This window comes from Ovis aries, chromosome 3, assembly GCF_016772045.2.
Source record: "Ovis aries strain OAR_USU_Benz2616 breed Rambouillet chromosome 3, ARS-UI_Ramb_v3.0, whole genome shotgun sequence".
NCBI lineage: Eukaryota > Metazoa > Chordata > Mammalia > Artiodactyla > Bovidae > Ovis > Ovis aries.
In genome coordinates, this window is record NC_056056.1 from 163474986 (window position 1) to 163488864 (window position 13879).

The following is a 13879-nucleotide window of genomic DNA, read 5'->3' on the forward strand; positions in this document are numbered from 1 at the left end:
ACTTCTTGGAAGAAAAGTTATGACCAACCTAGATAGCTTATTCAAAAGCAGAGACATTACTTTGCCGACTAAGGTCCGTCGAGTCAAGGCTATGGTTTTTCCAGTAGTCATGTATGGATGTGAGAGTTGGACTGTGAAGAAGGCTGAGTGCCCAAGAATTGATGCTTTTGAACTGTGGTGTTGGAGAAGACTCTTGAGAGTCCCTTGGACTGCAAGGAGATCCAACCAGTCCATTCTGAAGGAGATCAGCCCTGGGATTTCTTTGGAAGGAATGATGCTAAAGCTGAAACTCCAGTACTTTGGTCACCTCATGTGAAGAGTTGATTCATTGGAAAAGACTCTGATGCTGGGAGGGATTTGGGGGCAGGAGGAGAAGGGGGCGACCGAGGATGAGATGGCTGGATGGCATCACTGACTCGATGGACGTGAGTCTGAGTGAACTCTGGGAGTTGGTGATGGACAGGGAGGCCTGGCACGCTGCGATTCATGGAGTCGCAAAGAGTTGGACACGACTGAGCGACTGAACTGAACTGAACTGAACTGAAGTGAAAAGTCGCTCAGTCGTGTCTGACTCTTTGCGACCCCATGGACTTTTCTCCAGGCAGAATACTGGAGTCAATAGTATTTCCGTTCTCCAGGGGATCTTCCCAACCCAGGGATCAAACCAGGTCTCCTGCATTGCATGCAGTTTCTTTACCAGCTGAGCCACAAGGGAAGCCCAAGAATACTGGAGTGAGTAGCCTATCCCTTCTCCAGTGGATCTTCCTGACCCAGGAATCTGGAGTTCAGGGTAATTCTCATATTAAGTATTGTTATTCATGGGCTTCCCAGGTGGCCTAGTGGTAAAGAACCCATCTGCCAGTGCAGGAGACTAAGAGATACATGTTTGATCCCTAGGTGGGGAAGATCCCCTGGAGGAGGGCATGGCAACCCACTCCAGTGTTCTTGCCTGGAGAATCCCATGGACAGAGGAGCCTGGTGCTGTAGTCCATAGGGTCCACAGAGTCGGACACAAGTGAAATGACTTAGCATCAGCATCCCTTTGAACTCTCCAAACTGACCATCAGGGCTTCCTTTTGGGGTAGGTCCTATACTGAAGAAAGACTGCTGAGAGAGGAATCAAAATTGAGGACAGGGTCAACAGAGACAAAGGAAGAGAAGGTCTGGAGAAAATTGGGGTGGGGGGTCAAAGCGGAACATCTGAGAGTAAGCCACTGAATATTTGCTGCTGCTGCTGCTAAGTCGCTTCAGTCGTGTCCGACTCTGTGCGATCCCATAGACGGCAGCCCACCAGGCTCCCCCCGTCCTTGGGATTCTCCAGGCAAGAACACTGGAGTGGGTTGCCATTTCCTTCTCCAATGCATGAAAGGAAAAGTGAAAGTGAAGTCGCTCAGTTGTGTCTGACTCTTCGCGACCCCATGGACTGCAGCCTACCAGGCTCCTCCATCCCTGGGATTTTGCAGGCAAGAGTACTGGAGTGGGGTACAATTGCCTTCTCTGACTGTATATTTGAATACTACTCAAAGCAACAAACAAAAAAGCATTGTCTAGATCGGAAAGCTATCTGAACAAATCCTTCAGAAAATTAAATTCTGGTAAAAATGAGCAACAGAAAGTATCAGCTTAAATCCTATACAAGATTACTAAAAGAATAAAGACACTCAGGGACTTCCCTGGTTGTCCAGGGGTTAAGAATCTGCCTTCCGACATAGGGAACTCAGATTCAATCCTGCTCAGGGAGCTAAGATCCTGCAAGCCGCACAGTGCTGCCAAAGAAAAAGTATGGGGATGGAAGTCAAGCAGATAAACACATGAATAATGTCTTTTAGAAAGAAGGAAAAAAGGTAAAATTTTAAAATAAAAGAATTCAAGAGAAAATGAAAAATATTAAAACAGATAGGAAGATATAAAATACTTGGCTCATGGTTTCTTTTTCTTTCTTTGGCCATAACATTTGGCTAGTGGGAACCTAGTTCCCTGACTAGGGATAAAACCCGTGTTCCCTGCATTGGGAGCACAGAGTCCTTTTTAAAAAAAATATTTATTTATTTAATTTTATTTGGCTCCACCAGGTCTTAGTCGCAGCACGCAGAATCTTTAGTTGCAGCATGTGGGATCTAGTTCCTTGAGCAGGGATGGAACCCTGGCTCCTTGCATTGGGAGCGCAGAGTCTCAACCACTGGATCACCAGGGAAGTCCTAATAATGATTCATTTTTAAATAAACATTTCATTTCATTTGATTCCACTCATTGCTATTTTTAAACAACTTTATTGACGTATAACTGACACACAGTGAACTGCAAGTGTATAAGCTGATGCTGTGTGCTAAGTTGCTTCAGTATTGTCTGACTTTATGCAACCCTATGAACTGTAGCCCACCAGGCTCCTCTGTCCATGGGATTCTCCAGATAAGAATACTTGAGTGGGTTGTCATTCCCTTCTCCAGGGATCTTCCCAACCCAGGGATTGAACACTGGTCTTCTGTGTCTCCTGCACTGCAGGTGGATTCTTTACCAACTAAACCACAAGAGAAACCCAAGAATACTGGAGTGGGTAGCCTATCCCTTCTCCAGGGGATCTTCCTGACCCAGGAATTGAACCAGTGTCCTGCATTGCAGGCAGATTCTTTACCAACTGAGCTACCAGGGAAGCCTAATAGATCCATTACTTTCTATTAAGTGCTGTCAGTGCTGTTACAGAGTACATGCAGGTAAAATAGGACTGGTTATCTGTTTCTGCAGGGGACAGGGTCTGAGAAGGTTTCAGGGTAGAACCCCATGAAGAGTATGAAAAGGCAAAAGATATGACACTGAAAGATGAACTCCCCAGGTTGGCAGGTGCCCAATAAACTACTGAAGAAGAGTGGAGAAATAACTCCAGAAAGAATGAAGGGATGGAGCCAAAGTGAAAACAACACCCAGTTGTGGATGTGACTGGTGATGGAAGTAAAGTCCGATGCAGTAAAGAAGAATATTACTTAGGAACCTGGAATGTTAGGTCCATGAATCAAGGTAAATTGGAAGTGATCAACAGGAGATGGCAAGAGTGAACATCAATATTTTAGGAATCAGCGAACTAAAATGGACTGGAATGGGTGAATTTAACTCAGATGACCATTTTATCTACTACTGTGGGCAAGAATCCCTTAGAAGAAATGGAGTAACCCTCACAGTCAACAATAATCCGAAATGCAGTACTTGGGTGCAGTCTCAAAATGACAGAATGATCTCTGTTCATTTTCAAGGCAAACCATTCAGTATCACAGTAATCCAAGTCTATACCCCAACCAGTAATGCTAAAGAAGCTAAATGGTTCTATGAAGACCTACAAGACCTTCTACAATTAACACCCAAAAAAGATGTCCTTTTCACCATAGACGACTGGAATGCAAAAGTAGGAAGTCAAGAAACACCTGGAGTAACAGGCAAATTTGGCCTTGCAGTACAAAATGAAGCAGGGCAAAGGCTAATAGAGTTTTGCCAACAGAACACACTGGTCATAGCAAACACGCTCTTCCAACAACACAAGAGATGACTCTATACATGGACATCACCAGATAGTCAATACCAAAATCAGATTGGTAATATTCTTATATATACATAAGAATATATATATATATATATATATATATATTTATTGCAGCCAAAGATGGAGAAGGTCTATATAATCAGCAAAAACAAGACCAGGAGCTGACTGTGGCTCAGATCATGAACTCCCTATTGCCAAATTCAGACTAAAATTGAAGAAAGTAGGGAATACCATTAGGTATGACCTAAATCAAATCCCTTATGATTATACAGTGGAAGTGACAATAGATTCAAGGGATTAGATCTGATAGAGTGCCTGAAGAACTATGGATGAAAGTTCATGACATCGTACAGGAGGCAGGGATCAAGACCATCCCCAAGAAGAAGAAATGCAAAAAGGCAAAATGCCTGTCTGAGGAATCTTTACAAATAGCTGTGAAAGAAGAGAAGCTAAAGGCAAAAGAGAAAAGGAAAGATATAGCCATTTGAATGCAGAGTTCCATAGCAAGGAGACATAAGAAAGCCTTCCTCAGTGATCAGTGCAAAGAAATAGAGGAAAACAATAGAATGGGAAGACTAGAGATGTCTTCAAGAAAATTAGAGATACCAAGGGAACATTTCATGCAAACATGGGCACAATAAAGGACAGAAATGGTATGGACCTAACAGAAGCTGAAGATATTAAGAGGTGGCAAGAATGCACAGAAGAACTATACAAAAAAGATCTTCATGACCCAGATAATGACGATGGTGTGATCACTCACTTAGAGCCAGACATCCTGGAATGCGAAGTCAAGTTGTCCTTAGGAAGCATCACTATGAACAAAGCTAGTGGAGGTGATGGAATTTCAGTTGAGCTATTTCAAATCCTAAAAGATGATGCTGTTAAAGTGCTGCACTCAATATGCCAGCAAATTTGGAAAACTCAGCAGTGGCCACAGGACTGGAAAATGTCAGTTTTCACTCCAATCCCAAAGAAAGGCGATGCCAAAGAATGTTCAAACTACCACACAATTCCACTCATCTCACATGCTAGTAAAGTAATGCTCAAAATTCTCCAATCAAGGCTTCAACAGTACGTGAACCAAGAACTTCCAGATGTTCAAGCTGGATTTAGAAAAGGCAGAGGAACCAGAGATCAAATTGCCAACATCCACTGGATCATCGAAAAAGCAAGAGAGTTCCAGAAAAGCATCTATTTCTGTTTTATTGACTACGCCAAAGCTTTTGACTGTGTGAATCACAGCAAACTGTGAAAAATTCTTAAAGAAATGGGAATACCAGATCACCTGATCTGCCTCCTGAGAAATCTGTATGCAGGTCAAGAAGCAACAGTTACAACTGGACATGGAACAACAGACTGGTTCCAAATTGGGAAGGAGAGTGTCAAGGCTATATATTGTCACCTTGCTTATTTAACTTACATGCAGAATACATCATGTGAAATTCTGGGCTGGATGAAGCACAAGCTGGAATCAAGATTTCTGGGAAAAATATAATAACCTCAAATATGCAGATGACACCACTCTTATGGCAGAAAGTGAAGAACTAAAGAGCCTCTTGATAAAAGTGAAAGAGGAGAGTGAAAAAGTTGGCTTAAAACTCAACATTCAGAAAACTAAGATCATGGCATCTGGTCCCATCACTTCATGGCAAATAGATGGGGAAACAGTGACAAACTTTATTTTGGGGGGCTCCAAAATCACTGCAGATGGTGACTGCAGCTGTGAAATTAAAAGATGCTTGCTCCTTAGAAGAAAAGCCATGACCAACCTAGACAGTATATTAAAAAGCAGAGACATTACTTTGCCAACAAAGGTCCATCTTAGTCAAAGCTATGGTTTTTCCAGTGGTCATGTAAGGATGTGAGAGTTGGACTGTAAAGAAAGCTGAGCACTGAAGAATTGATGCTTTTGTATTGTGGTGTTGGAGAAGACTCTTGAGAGTCCCTTGGACTGCAAGGAGATCCAACCAGTCAATCCTAAAGGAGATCAGTCCTGAGTGTTCATTGGAAGGACTGATGCTGAAGCTGAAACACCAATACTTTGACCACCTGATGGGAAGAACTGACTCTTTGGAAAAGACCCTGATGCTGGGAAAAATTGAAGGCAGGAGGAGAAGGGGATGACAGAGGATAAGATGGTTGGATGACATCACCAACTTGATGAACATGAGTTTGAGCAAGCTCCGGGAGTTGGTGATAGAGAGAAGCCTGGCATGCTGCAGTCCATGGAGTGGCAAAGAGCTGGACATGACTGAGCAACTGAACTGACTGACTGACCTGTTTCTTCAGGGGCGGGGTCTGAGAAGGTTTCAGGGTGGAAGCAATGCTTGAGTTAGGGTGACTAAACTAGGATAGATACTTTCGGTTGTTGTAGTCTGATTAATGACCCCCAAAGATGTCCAGATCCTAATCAATGAAGGCTGTGAATATGTTACCTTACATGGTAAAAGAGACTTTGAAGATGTGATGAAGTTAAGAATCTTGAGACTGGAAAATTATCCTGCTTTATCTGGGTTGGCCCAATGAGATTACAAGGATCTTTACAAGAGGGAGGTACGACTGTCAGGGAAATCTGAAGATGCTATGGTGCTGACCCTGAAGAGGGAAGAAGAGGCCACACAGCCAAGGAATGCAGATAGCCTGTCGAAACTGGAAAAGGGAAGAAAGTGGATTCTCCATGAGCCTCTAGAAGGAACTCAGCTCTACTGCTGTCTTTTTTTTTTTTTTTCCTTTTTATGGCCGTACCACAAAGCTTGTGGAATCTTAGATTTCTGACCAGGAGTCAAACCTGAGCTCCTGACAGTGAACGTCTGGAATCCTAACCACTGGACCACCATGGAATTCCACTTTTAAATCTTTTAAATCAATTTTTTATTAGAGTATAATTGATTTACAACATTGCATTAGTTTTTGCTGTACAGCAAAGTGAATCTATAATACATACATCAACTCTTTTTCAGAGTCTTTTTCCATATAGGCCACTGTACAGTATTGAGTAGAATTCCCTGTGCTATACAGTAGGTCCTTATCAGTTATCTATTTTACATATAGCAGTGTGTATGTGTCAATCCCAGTCTGCCGATTTATCCCTCCTCTTCCATTCTCCCCAGTAATCGTAAGCTTGTGTTTTACGTCTGTGACTGCATTTCTGCTTTGTTAATAGGTTCATTTGTCTCATTTCTTTAGATTCTACATTGAGCGATATTATTCTGCTGCTATCTTGATTTTAGCTCTGTATGACTCATTTCAGACTTCTGACATTTAGAACTATGAGATAATAAATCTATGCTGTTTTAAGCCATTGACTTTATGGTAATTAGTTACAACAACCATGGGAACTAACACAACAGTCGACAACCTGGAGCCTTCCTATGTGACTTCAACATTATACCACCGTAATGTAGGTGAGAGGCGGTAATGGTTAGACCAGGGTCCACAGCCTGGAGGCAACCACAGCAGTTTCTTGAAAATCCTTCTAGAACTGTTCCATGTACAAACATAGCAAGTGTGTTAAAAATTTTTTTTTGCAAATTTGTTTTTGTTGATTTTTTGGCTGCACTGGGACTTCATTGCTGCGAGAGTGCTTTCTCTAGTTGCAGTGAGTGGGTGTCTCTCTCTAGTTGTGGTGCAGGAACTTCTCATTGTGGGGGAGGGAGGGCTTCTCTTGTTGCAGAGCTCAGGGTCTAGAACAGGCAGACTCAGTAGTTGTTCACAGGTTTAGTTGCCCTGTGGCATGTGAAATCGTCCTAGAGCAGGGATTGAACTCTTGTCCCCTGCATTGGCAGGTGGATTCTTAACCACTGAAAGTGAAAGTTGCTTAGTCGTGTCCAGCTGTTTGCGACCCCATGGATTATACAGCCCATGGAATTCTCCAGGCCAGAATACTGGAGTGGGTAACCTTTCCTTTCTCCAGGGGCTCTTCCCAACTCAGGGATTGAACCCAGGTCTCCTACATTGCAGGCAGATTCTTTACCAGCTGAGCCACAAGGGAAGCCCTTAACCACTGAACCAACATGGCAGTCCCATTTTTTTTAATGACAATTTAAAAAGGTTGGTAGGAATGCATCCTTCTTATAGAAGGAGGGGGTATTGTGTTTATACTGAAATGATCTTCTCTAGATAAAATTGTCCCTAGAGGAGAGAGGGGCAATTTACTTCTTCAGCCCTGATCCTGTGCTGATTAAACAATCCTGTTTTTTACTTGGTCTCCTGAGTTAACCCACTCGCCTGGAGGGACTGACTCACAGAGATAACTGATGTCGATTCTTTTGTTAGGGATAGGTGTTATTGGAAATACATACACAGATTGGCACCTTCACTTTAGAAGACAGCTAAACAAAGAATAAATCTGGGCCTTTTTATTGTGTTTAATAATCAGAAAAAAAGAGAGCAGGAGTAAGCAGAAAACGATGCCCTTCATACAGAAGGTAAGGTCCGTTTGGACTATGCTGAGTTGGAAGGCAACAGCACGAGGGCCTAGTGGCACCCAGGCTGAATGCCGCACCGACGGAACAGAGAGGCCTGGAGGGAAAGACCTCAGAGGATTTGGGCAGCAGAATTCTAAGCCCCTGTCCTCAGTGGCCACTGTAGATGAATAACATAAGGGTCCTCAGCTTATCTACATTCAGCTTTTAATGCCAGCGTTTTTGCATCTTATATTTGCACTCTCAATCTCCTTCTTAACATCAGTAGAGGAATTATTCCCATCATGTGGTTGCATGATGATGCTTCCTAAAAGCCAACAGTTTGGTTTCAACAGTGTCACTTTCTTTGCTTTTGGAGCTATTCTGCAATTATAGCACCTGTGTGGGGTGGTTTGCTTTGTTTTTTACTTTTTCCGAAATATTTTTCAAACTGCGCTCCTGGGACCCCTAGAGGTAGTGCCCTCAAAGAGCTAACAATCGGCCTGGAAAGGGAGACAAACCATCAGTAACCTTACAGGGAGACCAACGCTGGGGCAGGTGCAATGGGAGAGCAGAACAGGAGCAGCCACCTCTTTGGAGGCGTCAGAGACGGCTTCTAAGAGTATGTGGTCTTGGCTGAGGGTCAAGAATGAGAAGGCATTAACCAGGAGTGCAACCTAAGGGACCACTTACTATGAAGGCTCAGTGATCAAGATAATGTGATGTTGGAATAAAGAGACAAGTAGATCAATGGGACAGAAACGAGTCCAGAAATAGTCCTCCAAATATACAGTCAAGTGATTTTTGAGAAAAGTGCAAAGGGAATTCAAGAAAGGGTAGTCTTTTCAACAAATAGCGCTGGGAAGACTTCCCTGGTGGCTCAGTGGTAAAGAATCCACCTGCAAATGCAGGGAACACGGACGGGTTCGATATTTAGTCCAGGAAGGTCCCACGTGCCTCCGGGCAACTAAGCACATGTGCCCCAACTACTGAATCCTGGGAATCCTAGAGCCTGCACTCTGTAACAAGAGAAGCCACCACAGTGAGAGGTCTGAGCACCGCGACAGGGTGTAGTCCCGGATCACCGCAACTAGAGAAAGCTCACACACAGTGCGGGAGACCAAGTGCTGCCAAAAAGAAATGAATCAATTTAACATGGGCTTCCCTGGTGGCTCAGTGGTGAAGAATCTGCCTGCCAATGCAGGAGACGCAGGCTCAATCCTCCAACTAAGCCTGTATGCCACAACTATTGAGCCTGTGCTCTAGAGCCCAGGAACTGCAGTTACTTTGCCCACACTGCCACAACTACTGAAGCCCTCACCCTAGAGCTGGTGCTCCACGACAAGAGAGGTCACTGCAATGGGAAGGCTGAGTATCTCAACGAAGACCCATCAAAGCCAAAAATAAATAAATAAAATTATTAACTAAATAAATAAAAACAAAGTGCTGGAACAATGGAATATCATTAAGCAAAAAAAAAAATTTCAATATTTACCTCCTACTGGATACAAAAATTAATTTAAATGCATCACAAGGACTTGCCTCGTGGTCCAATGGTTAAGACTCAACTCAGTGCTTCCACTGTGAGGGGCATGTGTTTGGTCCCTGGGCAGGGAACTAAAGATCCCGCATCCCACATGCCACAGGGTACAGCCAAAAATTTTTAAATAATTAATTAAATGCATCACAGACCTGATGTAAAACCTGCATGTACAAAGCTTCCAGGAGAAAAGCTTTGTGACACTGAGCAAGGAAAATATCTTAGATTCAATACCAAAAGCAGGATCCATAAAAGAAAACAAACTTGATTAATAAAATTAACCACCTCTGCTTTTAGAAGACACTGTTCAAACAATGAAAGGATAAGTGGAAGAAAAAATATGCACATTGTATATTTGATAAATGATTTGCATTCAGGTTAAGGGACTTGAAAAACTCAGTAATAGAAAAAGACAGGCAATCTGTGGTATAAAATATCAAATTATTACATTGTGCATCAAGAACTAATATCGTGTTGTAGGTCAATTATACTTTAAAAACAAAGAAAAAGACTCAGAAAAAGATTAGATTTGTGTTACCAGCATGGGGGGGTGGGAGGAATTGGAGAAACGGGGTAAAAAGTTACAAATTTCAAGTTATAAGATAAATAAGTACTAGAAGTATAGTATACAGTATGTAGCTTAACAGTTTTTTAATTAATTCATTAGTTTATCTTTTATTTTTGGCTGCCCTGGGTCTTCACTGTGGGCCAGGCTCTTCGTTGCTGCCCTAGGGCTTTCTCTAGTTAAGCTGCATGGCCTTCTCATTTCCGTGGTTTCTCTTGTTGCCCAGCAGAGCTTTTGGGCCTGAGGACTCAGTAGTTGTGGCTCTCCAGGTTAGTTACTCTGGGGCACATGGGATCTTAGCGCCTGGACCAGAGATGGAATGTTCCTCCCCTCCCTAGGCAGGCCAATTCTTACCTGCTGACCACCAGTCAAGTCCCATCTAGAGTTTTCAACTGAGTGAACCAATACATTTCCTTTATTACAGAAAAAAAAAAAGTTAAGAGTAAATCCTAAGAGTTCTCATCACAAGGAAAAAAAGATATATATCTGGCAAATAAGCACATGAAAAGATGCTCAACATCATTAGTTATTATGGAAAAACAAAAAAGTCTTTATGGAAAAACAGATTAAAACTACAATGAGACATCATTAAACATCTGTTAGAATTTCTAAAATTAAAAAGACAGCCAAGTATTGAAGAGAATGTCAAGAAACGGGGACTCTCATACACTGCTGGTAGGAATGTAAAATGATACAATCACTTTTGGAAAACAATTTGGCAGTTTTTTAAAAAGTTAAGTATATACCTACAGTGTGACTCATTCACTGCTTCCATTCCTAGGTATTCATACCGAGAAATAAAAACATATGTCCACACAAACTGTACATAAATGTTTGTAACAGCTTTATTTATAGTAGTCAAGAATTAGAAACACACACAAATGCCCATCAGCAGGTGAATGGATAAACAAACTGGGATATTTATAAAATGAAATCCTACTCAGGAATAAAAATGAAACAACCACTGATATATGCAATAGTGAAGAATCTCAAAATAATTGAGTGGAAAAAAAAGCCAAGGCAAAGAAGTATCTACTGTAGGATTTCATTGATATAAAATTCTAAAAAATGCAAACCAATATATAGTGACAAAAAGTAGATTAGTGATTGGCTGGGTGTGGTACTGGGAGTTACAGGATAGTGAGATTACAAAGGAGGAAGAAACTTTTGGGGTGACCTATATGTTCATTATCCTGAGTATTGTGATGGTTTCATAGGAACACATATGTCAAAATTTTTCCAATAGTACACTTTAAATATCTATAATTTATTGTATATCAATTACCTTCAATAAAGCTTTTTTTTTGGCCATGCCTCCTGCCTTGCGGGATTTTAGTTTCCAGACCAGGGACTGAACTTGTGGCCCCTGTAGGGGAACCACTAGACTGCCAGGGAAGCTCCCAATAAAGCTATTTTTTAAATTGAGTTTTTTGGGCTTCCTTGGTGGCTCAGTGGTAAAGAATCCGCCTGCCAATGCCAGGTATACAGGTTCAATCCCTGGTTCTGAGAAGATCCCACATGCCTCAGAACAACTAAGCCCTTGCACCACAATTATTAAGCCTGTGCCCTAGAGCCTGGAAGCTGCAACAAGAGAAACCATGGCAACGAGGAGCCCCCACACCACAGCTAGATGGGAGCCCCCATCTCCGAACCTAGAGAAAAGCCTGCGGAGCAATGAAGAACTAGCACAGACAAAAATACATAAATAAATACAGAAATTTATTTTTTTAAGTTGACTCAGTAAATAAATATATAAAATCTGAGTTTTAAAAACATGCAAAGCTGAAGACTGGGCCAGGAATAATAAGTACCACTATTTGTAATGCTACATTACCTAGCAGGTTTTATGCAAAGTCCCTTGCATATATTATTTTATTCTCAAAACAGTCCTGTGGAATAGCTACTACCATTTTTATTTTTTATTTATTTTTTAAATTTTTATTGCAGTATAGTTGCTCTACAATGTTGAGTCAGTTTCTCCTGTGAATACAGTCAGTCGTGTCCGGCTCTTTTGCAACCCCAAGGACGATAGCCTGCCAGGCTCACCTGTCCATGGGATTTTCCAAGCAAGAATACTGAAGTGGGTTCCCATGCCCTCCTCCAGAGTTTCTACTGCACAGCAAAGTGAATCAGCTATACATAAACCTATATCCCTCTTCTGGATTGCCTTCCCATTTAGGTCACCACAGAGCACTGACTAGAGTTTCCTGTGCTATACAGCTACTACTATTTTTAAATGAATGTATGAAGGTTCAGGGGCTTCCCTGGTGGCTCAGTGGGTAAAGAATCCACCTGCGATGCAGGAGACAAAAGCATTTGTCTGGGTCCCCGTAGACAGGTGAGCTGGGACTCAGTGCCCCACTGCATGTGGGGCTTGTGAGCCATAATGTCTGCCAGGAGTCATAGTACCAAGACTCACTGTACCGTGGCCCTCATCCTTGTTCATGGGCAGTGAGGTCACCATAAGGAGCCTAGGACTTCAGGTCACCCTTCAGGCATCTCCCAGGTTCAAATGCCCATGCAGTCATTTCTGATCCCATTTTTTTTCTTCATCTCCTGAAACATTTTCATGGCCCTCTAGACCTCAGGGTTCATTATCAGTAAAAACCCCCAACTTTAACACCCTTCACCATCTGCTCTAAAGGAAACCTGGTTCTCCCAAAGGGACTCTTGACCAATAATGGCAACTCTCTGCTTCCTGCCCCCACAGCCCCAGTTGCAGGATCTTTTTACGTATTCATTTATTCAACTGCACCAGGTCTCAGTTGTGGCATGAGGGATCTTCCATCTTCGTTGCAGCATGAGAGATTTTTAGTTTTAGCACATGGGATCTAGTTAACTGTTGCTGTTGTTGTTTAGTTGCTATGTCCTCTCCAACTCTTTTGAGACCCCATGGGCTGTAACCTGCCAGGCTTCTCTGCCCATGTAATTCTCCAGGCAAGAATACTGGAGTGGGTTACCATTTCCTTCTCCAGGGGATCTTCCCAACTGGGGGCTCAAACCCACGTCTCCTGTTTGGCAGGCAGATTCTTTACTGCTGAGCCACAATCCAGTCTCCTACCCTGGGAACGTGGAGTCTTAGCTGCTGGACAACCAGGGAAATCCCAGCTTGCACAATCTGACTAGGTTTGATTTCCTTGCAGTCCAACGGACTCTCAAGAATCTTCTCCAATATCACAGTTCAAAAGCATCATTTCAGAGAGTGGCATGTTGCTTTCTAGTGGTTAGGACTCAGCACTTTCACTTCTGAGGGTTCAGTGCCTAGTCAGGGACAAAAAAAGATAAATATTTTCAATATTTTGTATTTACTGCTGTGTTGCACAGCTTGCAGGATCTTAATTCCCTGACAGGGGAGGGAACCCATTCCCCTGCCGTGAAAGTGCAGAGCCCTAACCACTGGACCACCAGGGAAGTCCCAATTTTCTTCCCCTGCAGTATATAGTGTGCCACCATGTGTCTGGGCTTCCCAGGTGGCTTATTGGTAAAGAATCCACCTGCCAATGAAGGAGACACAGACGTGAGCTTGATCACTGGGTCAGGCAGATCCCCTGGAGGAGGAAATGGCAACCCACTCTAGTATTCTTGCCTGGAGAATCCCATGGACAGAGGAGCCTGGAGGGCTACAGTCCATAGGGGCAGAAAGAGTCTGATATGACTGAGCAACTGAGCACACTCACACAATGTGTAAATATATGTATTTGCTTGTGTGCTGCATGCTAAGTCACTTTAGTCACACCCGACTCTTTGTGATCCTATGGACAGTAGTCCGCCAGGCTCCTCTGTCCATGGGATTCTCCAGGAAGAATCCTGGAGTGGGTTGCCAGGTCTTCCTTCAGAGG